At 46.4% G+C, this 12,413-nt stretch overlaps 1 protein-coding gene across 1 annotated transcript in view; it reads right to left on the minus strand.

The window, feature by feature from the left end:
* IRF5 (interferon regulatory factor 5) overlaps positions 1-11,980 on the minus strand; it is a 34,244-nt gene extending 22,264 nt beyond the window's left edge. Inside the window, exon 1 of the mRNA XM_070754592.1 lies at positions 11,853-11,980. The gene's annotated coding sequence lies outside the window, so the exon portion shown is untranslated. The remainder of the gene's footprint in view (positions 1-11,852) is intronic.
* Positions 11,981-12,413: the final 433 nt, after the last annotated feature.

The raw sequence follows: 12,413 nt of genomic DNA on the forward strand, positions 1-12,413 counted from the left end.
AATAGAACATATCAATGAAAGAATAGAAGAAGAAATATAGGAATAGAAGAAAGATATAGGAGATATAGGAGAGCAATAGGACAGGGGACGGAAGGCACTCTAGTGCACTTGTACTCGCCCCTTACTGACCTGTTAGGAATCTGGATAGGTCAACCGTAGATAATCTAAGGGTAAAGTGTTGGGGGTTTGGGGATGACACTATGGAGTCCAGTAATGAGTTCCACACTCGGTTACAAGTCATATTTTTTACAGTGAAGTTCGGAGCGGTTAATATTAAGTTTAAATCTATTGTGTGCTCTTGTGTTGTTGTGGTTGAAGCTGAAGTAGTCGCCGACAGACAGGACGTTGCAACATATGATCTTGTGGGCAATACTTAGATCTTGTTTAAGGCGTCTTAGTTCTAGGCTTTCTAGGCCTAGGATTGAAAGTCTAGTCTTGTAGGGAATTCTATTTCGAGTGGAGGAGTGAAGGACTCTTCTGGTGAAGTATCTTTGGACATTTTCAAGGGTGTTAATGTCTGAGATGCGATATGGGTTCCAAACAGATGAGCTGTATTCGAGGATGGGTCTGGCGAAAGTTTTGTAAGCTCTGGTCAGTAGTGAGAGATTGCCAGAGCAGAAGCTACGTAGGATTAGGTTTGCATCCACCCACCCATCCATCCACCCACCTACCCACCCGCAAGTACATCAATGATCTTTGCGATTACATCACAAGCTACTGTGTCCTCTTCGCCGACGATGTAAAACTCTTCAACACCACCGATAACACAACTACTCTCCCAAAAGACCTGAACTCTGTTTCTGATTGGGCTAACACATGGCAACTCCAAATCTCAACCAGCAAATGCTCTGTCCTACACATTGGGAAGAAGAATCTGAACTCCAAATACGAACTGAATAATCAAATTATCACAGACAACCCCCGCTCGGTTTTATTCTATTCTATTCTGCTTAAATATTCTATGCTATGCTATGCTATACATCTTATTCTGTTCTATCCTATTCCTGTTCTATTCTACTCTACTCTATGTCTTAGTTTATTCTGCTTCAACATCCCATCCTATCCTATTTTCTGTTCTGTTCTAATTCCAGCATAGAAATAATCTTGCATCGATCTTGGGCGCAAAATTACAGTTTCTCTAACAGATCCCCAAGTTTGCAACACCAATTTCGTTTAATTCTTCAATACTGCCAGTATTTTCAATTTTACTTCTGTTCAGACCGGAACGGTCCATTTTCGGTCCCGTGAATAAATCGTGCTGGAATATCCCCCTTTTATGATGTGTTTTTTCCTTCCCGTGATGGAAATAATTTATTTGTAGCCGGAGAGCAAACGAGAAAAGAGGAGGCCTGAATCACCCCTGCATTTTCCAGCCTTCCATTTTTGTGAAATGAAAGTTAGCTCTTAAAAATATCCCCAATGAGGTTGCAAAGTTGGCGGCGGGTTCAAAATCAGCCAGCAAAAAAAACAAAAACAAATCAGTTTTGCTAATTTTCTCCTTCTTGACAATTTGCAGAAAAAGACAGGACGATTTATCAGGCTGCTTCACTCCTCCACTCGAGACAGAATTCCCTACGAGACTGGACTTTCAATCCTGGGCCTAGAAAGTTTAGAACTAAGACGCTTTAAACATAATCTAAGTATTGCCCACAAGATCATATGTTGCAACGTCCTGCCTGTCGGTGACTACTTCAGCTTCAACCACAACAACACAAGAGCACACAACAGATTTAAACTTAATATTAACCGCTCCAAACTTGACTGTAAAAAATATGACTTCAGTAACCGAGTTGTCGAAGCGTGGAACTCATTACCGGACTCCATAGTGTCATCCCCAAACCCCCAACACTTTACCCTTAGATTATCCACGGTTGAACTATCCAGATTCCTAAGAGGTCAGTAAGGGGCGAGTACAAGTGCACTAGAGTGCCTTCCGTTCCCTGTCCTATTGCTCTCCTATACCTTTCTTCTATTCATATAGTCCTTCTATTCTTTCATTGATATGTTCTATTAGTATATCTTCTCTTCTATTCTTCCTTAGATATATTTTACTATGAGTATCTCCTCTATAATCTTCATCATGTATTTTACTATGTGTATACCCACTAAAACCCTTATTGTGTATTGGACAAAATCAATTAATGAATGAATCAATCAATCCTTGCCCGTGATTAAATATAGGAATAGAAGAAAGGTATAGGAGATATAGGAGAGCAATAGGACAGGGGACGGAAGGCACTCTAGTGCACTTGTACTCGCCCCTTACTGACCTCTTAGGAATCTGGAGAGGTCAACCATAGATAATCCAAGGGTAAATTGTTGGGGGTTTGGGGATGACACTATGGAGTCCGGCAATGAGTTCCACACTTCGACAACTCGGTTACTTGGTATTGCACTCTACCCACTGCGCCACCTCTTGTCATAAGTGTGAAAAATGCTTTTTTCTAGGGCCGTTGTAACTTTGAACAGTCGCTAAAAGGAACTGTGGTAAGCTAAAGGACTCCCTGGATAAGGGGTTGGACTAGAAGACCTCCAAGGTCCCCTAAGCCACAAAGCTTCCTTCTGCGCTTTCAAATTACGGCACGCAACAAGCCACAGCCGGTGGGAACCGCTCGCGCACGAGGGGTGCACTTTTGCCGGCTGCCTTGTGCAAGAGAAGATTTAGGGAAGTTGAGCCTGCACATCTGCTTTCTTTTTGCTGCTGTTTATCTAATGATTTAGGAAGTTTGCGTAAACTTTTGAGAAAGTCCTTTCCTGGGAACCCTCTTGAAAAAAATCATATTTCTCCCTCATAAAGCACCAAAATAAAAGTCTCGTAGGAGGAGACGGATCAATAAAAAGATGAATAAAAGGCGAATAAGCAAATTTGGCTTCAAATTAAAAGGCAGGAAAAGGAGGAACTATCTTGGTAAATTAAGCTAATGGCGGTTAATTTTTTTTGGGGGGGGGGGAGAATTGTTTGAAATTAATTGGTAGATATTCCAGAAGACAAAATTAGATTATTTTTTTTAAGAAGCACAATAATTTTATGAAAATATGCCTGGAATAAATTGCTTTATATATTAAGAATATACGGATGATTGATTGAAAATTGTATAAGATTATATTTTATATTTAATCAGATTATATTTAATCGATTTCTGTGCAAGAGGATGTGATTAAAAATGACAATTACAAGTTGTAGTGATGGGTGTCAATAGTAGAGAGAGAGAGAGAGAGAGAGAGAGATAGAAGACAACGAATCGGTGGAACAGCTTGCCACTAGATGTTGTGAACTGTCCATTACTGGAGGCTTGAGTGAATCCTGCAGTTGCTATATTAGTGACACGGTTGTTAAGTGAATCCACCTGCCTCTTTAACGTTGCTTGTGGGAAGGTTGTGAAATGGGGGAGTGTCATGTGACCCTGAGATGGTGCCACCGTTGTTAAGTCCATGCTAGCTGCCCCGTTTTCAAGTTTTTGATCAACGGTCGTAAGCGGCATTCTTGGGGGCCGTTGGGACTTTGGACGGTCACTAAACGGCCTGTGATGAGGTCAGTTGCAAATAAAAGCTCCGATGTCTTTTATCTGACATTCAATCACCCGCAGACATCTCCCTCCCTGGGAGGAGGCCCGGTGCCTCTCTGGATGAGTCAGCCCCCTTTTGGCTTGTCCTCCTCTTAAAATTTCGCAGCGATGACCAAACAGGTGACTCACAGAGAGCAGCACCCAGGGAGGAGGTTGGGATGCACCCAAACACCCTGAAGCCAAAGACAAAAACACAACACAACAACAGGCGGGAAAGCCAAAGAGCAGCCCGGATTCCTTTATTTGGGGGAAGGGTCTCCTTATCCAGGGAAAAATTGGGGAAGAACTCTCTCTCCTACAGGTGAAAAGATAGATTAGATAAGTAAGTAAGTAAGTAAGTAAGTAAGTAAGTAAGTACGGAAGGAAGGAAGGAAGGAAGGAAGGAAGGAAAGAAGGAAGGAAGGAAAGAAGGAAGGAAAGAAAAAGAAGGAAAGAAAGAAGGAAGGAAAGAAAGAAAGAAGGAAGGAAGGAAAGAAAGAAAGAAGGAAGGAAGGAAGGAAGGAAAGAAAGAAAGAAATGGTAAGTCATCCATTTACGCTTTAGGGGAGATAGGAAAGAAAGAAAGAAAAAAAGAAGGAAGGAAGGAAAGAAAGAAAGAAAGAAATTGTAAGTTGTCCAGCTACCTTTTAAGGGAGATACAAGGGAGAGAGAGAGAGAGAGAAAGAAAGAAAGAAAGAAAGAAAGGAGGGAGGGAGGAATATAGACAAAGGAGATAGAAAAAGAAAGAGGAAGGAAGGAAGGAAGGGAAAAAGAAAGAAAGAAAGATAAAGACAGTAGGTAGGAAGGAAAGAAAGAATGAGAGGTAAAAAGAAAGGAAGAGAAAAAAGAGATTAAAAAAAGAGAAAGCAAGGAAGAGAAAAAATGCAGAAAAAGGGAATGAAAATAGAGAAAAGGAGCCTTTCAATTTCTTCCCCAGCCAACACAAATGCATTTCTCATATTCACCCTCACTTTACCCTTCCATAAACCCCCAACAGCTGAACCTCTTTCTATTATGATGCAGATTCTTGCCTAACCCTCCAAGCACAAATCACCATTGCATTTTCTTCCTCCTCCTGCAAAAGGCCCACGAGTCATGACACTAGACGCAGGGTTTCCCAACCTTGGCCACTTGAAGATATCTGGACTTCAACTCCCAGAATTCCCCAGCCAGCTGGGAAATTCTGGGAGTTGAAGTCCAGATACTGTATCTTCAAATGGCCAAGGTTGGGAAACCCTGCACTAGAGAGCTCTCTGCCCTTCTGCTTCTGTTTTTCACAACACAACACCACACCACACCACACCACACCCCTCCCACACACACATAGACATTTGTACAATGGGGCGCTTGGCCCTCCCTGTGAAAGAAGCTCGCTTCTCTTTCTTCTGCGCACTTCTCCTTCTCAGCGTTGATGCTGGGCTGAGCCCAAAAGACACAACCACATCCAGCGGTTATTTTCCAAATGATCAAACAGGTCCCCATTTCTCTTTTCCATTGGGCGTTGTGTTGCTTTTCTTCTCTTTTCACTTTGCTTTGGGACGTTGTGGGTCCCTCAAGTCTACATCTTGTCTCCAGCAGTGGCAATCGTGTTTGGAAAAGCCAGATCTCCTTCCTTCCTTTTCTTTTTCTTTCCTTCTTTCTTTCCTTTATTTCTTCCTTCCTTCTTTCTTTCCTTCTTTCTTTCTTTCCTTCCATTCTTCCTTCCTTCCTTTTCTTTTTCTTTCCTTCCTTCCTTTTCTTCTTTCCTTCTTCCTTTCCTTTTTTCCTTCCTTCTTTCTTTCTTTTCTTCCTTCCTTTTATTTTCTTCTTTCCTTCTTTCTTTCCTTCCTTCCTTCCTTCTTTCTTTCCTCCCCTATCTTTCCTTCTTTCCTTCCTTCCATCCTTCCATCCTTCCATCCTTCCTTCCTTCCTTTCTTTCTTTCTTTCCTTCCTTCCTTTTCTTTCCTTCCATCCTTCCCTCCCCTCCGTATCTTCCTCTCTCGCTGCACATGATGATCTTATTAGGATTGGTACAACTGATAATTCACCCAGGATTAAAAAGATTTTAAAAGGTCATTTATCTAAAAACCTAGAATCAGAAGGAGTCCAGTAACACCTTTTCTCACAAACATTTTTTAAATTAAAGGCATCAGCTCGAAGAAAGCTTACACCTTTCCCGAAAACGTGTTGAATAGAGCAAATTTTATCTGTCAAAATTAAAAAACAAACATTTCATGTTGTCAAGCACAAACACAAGGTTTTAGTTTTCTTCCCAAAATGCCTGAGTTTTGCTCCTGTAAGCAAGGAAGAAAAAAGAAAGAGAGAGAGATGGGAGAAGAGAGAGTGAAAGGGCCAGAAAAGAAAGTAGGAGAAGAAAAAAAGGAAAAGAGAAAGAAAAATAAAGAAAAAAAGAAAGAAGAGAGAGAAGAGGAGAAAAAGAAAGGAAAAGGGAGAGAGGAAAAAGAAAGAAAGAAAGAAAGAAAGAAAGAGAAGGAGGGAGGCAGAGAAAGAAAGGAAAGAAAGAAAAAAGAAAGGGAAAGGAAAAGGGAGAAAGAGGAAAGTAAGAAAGAAAAAGAGAGAGAGAGAGAAAGGGAGAAAAGAAAGAAAGGAAAAAGGAAAGAAAAGGGAGAGAGGGAAAAGAAAGAAAGAAAGAAAGAGAGGGAGGGAAGAAAGGAAGGAAGGAAAGAAAGATAGGAAAAAGAAACGGATAGGAAAAGGGAGAGAGGGGAAAGAAAGTAAGAAAGAAAGAAAGAGGGAGAGAAAGAAAAGAAAGAAAGGAAAAAGAAAAGAAAAGAAAAAGGGGAAGAGGGGAAAGAAAGAAAAGGAGAGAGAGAGAGAGCAAAGTAGAGAAAGAAAGGAAGCAAAGAAAGGAAAGGGAAGGAAAGAAAGGAAGGAAGGAAAGAAAGAAAGAAAAGAGAGAAGGCATCTACTTATTAACATCTGGCTACATCATCCCAAATGCCTAATAAACCTGCTGAATAAGGCATATTTTGGCCTCTGGGAAGAAAACATAATAGATACTTTGCCTGGCCGCCTAAGAGAAAAATTCCAGAAACCGGGAACGCTGTGTCTCTTCCTTTCCCAGGCTAAAGTGACTCCAAACTAGGAAACACCAAAGAAATCTCCCCATCGCCCCCCCCCCCCATATAAAAACCAAAGCAGCTCAGAAAAATTATTGCCTTGTGCGTAACCCGCATGAAACGAAAGCCAAACCATCGCCCAGGCCTCACCGTGACGTTTCAAGGGTAGACTGCTCTTGAACGCGGAGCTTGACCACTTCACATTTATGTTGCTCCTTGAAAGCAGCGTTTTTCCAAAACTGGCACCTTCACCAGTGGCCTTCCACTAAAGACCTGCTGGGTGACGAAACCCCTGCAGGTAGCGTCCGTCCGTGACCCCTGACCCCTCCCCTGAGCCCCCTCCCCTCCCTGCCCCTTATCAAAACCGGAGAAAGAATGAAAGAGTGAAACCGCAAATAAACCTAAACTTTGTGAAAGTTTGTCTTTCCAACAGGGAGGCGATAAGGATCTCGGTTCCCTCTGATTAAATCAAGGCTTCCACACGTATTAACACACCTGATCAAAGGCAGTGACATGGGGGTGGGGGTGGGGGTGGGGAGAGGATGGAAATGGGAGGGGGGTGCACCCCAATTGGAATTCATCCAATGCAGAAACCCAACAACGTCAAACCACGTCAAAGACCTTGCAAGAGGTGGTTTATTTAAAAAAATTAAATTAAAAAAGAATGGATTCCCCCACCACCACCCCGAGCAGGAAAACGGGGCGCAAACGTATGACTTTAAAAAATAATAAATAAATAAATAAATAAGGTTTCGGGGGCCTTGGCGGTCTCTGAGCTTTGCAGACAGACCTCTCATGGCAAAGCTCGGTAATATAGTCAGTGCTAGAAGGGAGAAGGGTTTGCTGAAAGGAGGAGGAGGGGGAGAATTGTAGGGTCCTTGGTGCTCTGGGAGCTTACTTGTTTTCTTTCTTTCTTTCCTTTCTTTCTTTCTTTCTTTCTTTCTTTCTTTCTTTCTTTCTTTCCCCACTGGGACTTGAACATATATATACTGGTATATATAATCTCTCTCTCTCTCTCTCTCTCTCTCCTCTCTCTCTCTCTCTCTCTCTCTCTCTCTCTCTATCTATCTATCTATCTATCTATCTATCTGGATTTCTAGGACGCCCTTCTCCAAATTTATTTATTTTTTCCAATAACTTTTATTCAATTTTTAAAAATAATAACGAGACATACACAAACAAAGGTAAATTACATATTTACATTTTACATTTCTGTGTCTTCGAGATGCGATCTTTATGCATTCATGTCGGTGTATTGCTTTTATTAATTTACAATTACATTGATATTTGCGATTTTATGTGATTGTTTTTGAGCCAATGATAGAATTTTCCCCGCACGGTAAAGAATTCTGTCTCTTGACAGGCCTGTCATTCTAGGGGAAACCAACTCATGGCTGCACAATCCCACATTATTATTATTTGATCGCCAGGTTCTCTGTTGTTTTCTTGCAGACATTTCATGACCAAACTAGGTGACATCATCCATGCTAGAAGGAACTGAGCAAAGGCTACTTCCCTCTAGGGCAGATGATGTTACCTAGTTGGGTTATGAAAGGTCAGCAAAAAAAGTCCCTAAGCTCAAAGAACCCCAAGAACCCCACAGAACTACTACTCCTCTTCCTCCTCCTCCTCTTCCTCCTCCTCCCCTTCTTCCTCCTCCTCCTTTTCTTCTTCCTCCTCCTCCTTTTCCTTTTCTTCCTCCTCCTCCTCCTCCTCCTCTTCCTCCTCCTCTTCCTCCTCCTCTTCCTCTCCTCCTCTTCCTCCTCTCTTCCTCCTCCTTTTCCTCTTCTTCCTTCTCCTCTTCCTCCTCCTCCTCTCCTCCTTTTACTCTTCTTCCTTCTCTTCCTCCTCCTGCTCTTCCTCCTCTTCCTCTTCTTCCTTCTCCTCTTCCTCCTCCTCCCCTCCTCCTCTTCCTCCTCTCCTTCTCCTCCTTTTCCTCTTCTTCCTTCTCCTCTTCCTCCTCCTCCTTCTCTCTGCAAACACTACTCCATTCTAGCACTGATGATGTTCCCTACTTGGGTCATGAAACGTCCACAAGAAAATTACCAACGAGCGCCCCAAGGACCCCGAAATCCTCTTCCTCCTCCTGCCCCACCGCCCCTTTTTCCTTCTAGCAGTGATGACATTACCTAGGTGGGTCACGAAACGTCTACAAGAACACAAACTAAAGGCAAGGGAGCACCATGTCGAACTCTCCAACCACAAAAAAGTCTTTTGTGCGCCTGCTGATTAAATCCAGGCCTCAGTATTTTGTATTTTAAATCTGGAAAATGTGTCCCTTCCACCTTCCAGATATCAAGTTAATAAGTCAACAAAGCGATTTTAATAGAAGCGGAGACGTTTCTTGCTGCGCTCGGAACAAAAGGATTTAAAACACAAACAGTAATGTAAACAAACCATGGTTAAAAATAAAAAAATTAAAACCCAGAATGTCTAGTTTTGAAAGGCCCACAAAATCATGGGTTTTTTCAAAAAAAATTCTTCCATACAAACTTTTAAAATACCTTGTAAAATACCTTCTATTCACATTACAATAGAAACAGTATTTCATTAGTCAGTCATATATAATCCAAAGATAAATTTGAAATTCCAAACTATTTACTTTCGGTAGGTATCAGCTTTAACTTTCTGGGAGCCTTCGGAGAAGGGCGGCATACAAATCTAATAAATAAATGAATAATAATAATAATAATAATAACTTTGAATGCACAAAAAAAATAAAAAATCATGTTTGTGCATTCAAAGATAAAGTTCTTTTTCCCCCCCAAAGAAAAGAAATTACAGGGGTTTGTGCAAATACAGCTATGCAGGGGTCAAAGTAAGAAATGTTTTGTGGGGGGGTGGGGGTTTGCATGGAAGGAACATCGTTCCTTGCACACAGAAAAGGTGCAATCGTTTTAATTTAGTGCAAATCCCTGTGCAAAAGTGACAAGGATGCACAAAATCCCACACACACCTGCAGACCCACAAACCTCCATCTAAAAACCTCAACAAACGCAGCCCCGGATTTGTTCATCCAAATTGTTTATGGATAGGCATGATTATTATTATTATTTTTTAAACTGTTTTCATTGTTGGTTTTATATTTAAATGCATTATTCGCGTTTGGCTGTCAGCCGCCCAGAGTCCTTTGGAAGTTGGGCGGCGTATAAATCCAAATCAATCAATTAATCAATGAATGCAAACCATGCACGGTCACTCCAGGCGCATAGGATTTGGCGCAAAGCCGTTTTTTTGCGCTCTTGGTGTCCGCTGCAAAGTGAGGGGCACGGAGCAGGAGGAAGGGGGGCGTCACGGACCCCCCTTCTCTGCAACCCCCCCAGCTTTCTTTACCCTGCCCCCCTTTTCCAAGCAATTGGGGTGGGATGGATGACCCACCTCCTCCTTGGAAGTAGCGCTCCGTTGGGAGAAGGGGACACGACCTGCTGGAAGGGAGGCGTGGGTGCCCTCTCCCTCTTCCTCCTCCTCTTCCTTCTCCTTTTCTCCTTCTCCTCTTCCTCCTCCTCCTTCTATGACCCTCCCCGAGGACTACAAATCCCATCATCCTGGGCAATGCTAACCAACCCGACCAGTAGTAGTATCCGATGCACTGCTTTGCTTCTGCCCGGTTGGATGGCACTTGCTGCGCGCGGGGGGGGGGGAGCCAAGGGGGCTCGGAGACCTGTGAAGGCGAGTCGGGGGTCGCTTGGGTGGGGCCCCGCTGCCCTGTCCCTCATCTCCAGCCCCCCCACAAACGGACGATGCCGACTTATGGGGAGGGCAGGCAGGAAAGAGGAACGGGTGGGTGGGGGCGGTAAGTAAGTGCAGAAGGAGACCCCCACCCTCAATTCCTCAGATCAGCCTCCAGACCCCCAAACCCCCCAACCCCTCCCCCCAGACAGAGCAGCCAACTTATGGGGCAGGCCAGGAAGGCAGGAAAGAGGAAAGGGCGAGGGGCTTCCAAAGGATAGGACCGAGGGAGAGACCCCCCCTCAATTCCATCTCTCCCCCCTCAAACAGACAAGGCCCGCTTTATGGGAGGGGAAGGGAAGGCCGGGAAGGGAGAAAGGGAGGGCGGCGAGCTTCCAAGGATCGGGCCCGAGAGCGAAGGAGGGGGTGGGCGAGGCGCCTAGACGGGAGACCCCCGCCCCCTTCCTCAATTCCAACCTCCACCCCCCCCCTCAAGACACACCAGCCAACGTATGTGGACGGGAAGGCAGGAAAAGGGCGGTGGGCTTCCAAAGGACGGAACCGGGAGCCAGGTGGGGCAGCCGAGACCCGAGACCCAATTCCACCACTGCCACCCCAAAAAGAACTCCGTTGTATGGGATGGGAAGGCAGGAAAGAGCCAATTGTGTGTGTGTGTGGGGGGGGGGGGGCTTCGAGGATGGGAGTTGGAGCGAGGAGGGAGAAGTCCGGGGGGTCCTAGAATGGAAGCCCCCCGCCCCCTCCCTCAATTCCACACACACGGCGGTGCTGTTTGATGGGACGTGAAGGCAGGAGGGAGACAGGAGGGACGGGCTTCCAAAAATGGGAGGTGGGGAGCCGGGGGGAGTAGACCCAGATGGAGACCCCCTCCCCCTCCCTCAATTCCACCCCACCCCCCAAAAAACTCCCCCAAGGCGATGCCGTTTGAGGGGACTGGACGGTAGGAGGGAGACAAGAGGGGCTGCCTTCCAAAGGTGGGCGGGAGCGAGAGGGGGGCAGCTGGGGGGCTCGGACGCAGATGGAGATCCCCTCCCACTCACTCAATTCCACCCTCACCCCCAAAAAGACCCCTGTAAGGCGGTGCCGTTTGATGGGATGGGGAGGCAGGAGGGAGACAAGAAGGGCTGCCTTCCAAAAATGGGAGGGGGGCAGCCAGGGGCGGGGGCGCAGACGCAGATGGAGACCCCCCCCTCCCTCAATTCCACCTCCGTCAAACACCCCCCCCCCAGGCGATGCCGTTTGATGGGACGGGAAGGCAGGAGGAGGGAAGAGGGGGCTGCCTTCCAAAGATGGGAGGGGGAGAGGGGGCGGTCAACGGGGGGGGCGGCGGACCCAGATGGAGACCCCCTCCCATTCCCTCAATTCCACCCCTCCGCCAACTCCCCCCCCCCCCAGGCGGTGCCGTTTGACGGGACGGGGAGGCGGCGGGGAGAGAAGCAGCGCTGCCTCAAAGGTGGGAGCGAAAGAAGAGGGGGGGCACGGCAGCCGGGGGGGGCGGACCCCGATGAAGACTCCCGCTCCAGTTCCAGCCCCCGCTGAACGCGCCCCGGCCGGGACCCACCGCGCTTCTCCGTGGCCGTCGCTCCTGAGAGCCGGGACCGAGCCGCTCCGACGGAACCGGGACCGGACCGCAGCGAGGGGGCCGCCGCCGTCGAGCCGAAACCGGCCGGGCCAGCCCGGAGCTTCCGCGGGGAGGAGTCGCTCCGGACCGCCCTCCCCGACGAGGACGGGCCGAGCGGCAGGTGCCTCCCTTCCGGGCCGGGCGGTGCCGTTGCGGCGGAGCGCAGCTGGGGAGAGCGAGCGGGCCGGGGCTGCGGGGCGTCCCCGGCTGAGGCTGCGGACCCACGGAACCCGGATCTCTGCAAAAGAATTAATCGGACTTAGACCGGGATTTCCCCTCGACCGAGAATATCTGGAAGAGTTTCTCTGGCACTTGGTGGACTTTAAGAGGGGTGGACTACAAGTCCCAGAATCCCCCACTGGGCAAGCTTTGAGATGGGTGGGATTTAATTCCCAGAATCCCCCACCCTGCATGCTTTGAAATGGATGGAATTCCACTTCCAGAATCCCCCACCCTGCATGCTTTGAGATGTTGCTCTTATGCAGCACTTAATCCCCCTGA

This window comes from Erythrolamprus reginae, chromosome 6, assembly GCF_031021105.1.
Source record: "Erythrolamprus reginae isolate rEryReg1 chromosome 6, rEryReg1.hap1, whole genome shotgun sequence".
Lineage (NCBI taxonomy): Eukaryota > Metazoa > Chordata > Lepidosauria > Squamata > Dipsadidae > Erythrolamprus > Erythrolamprus reginae.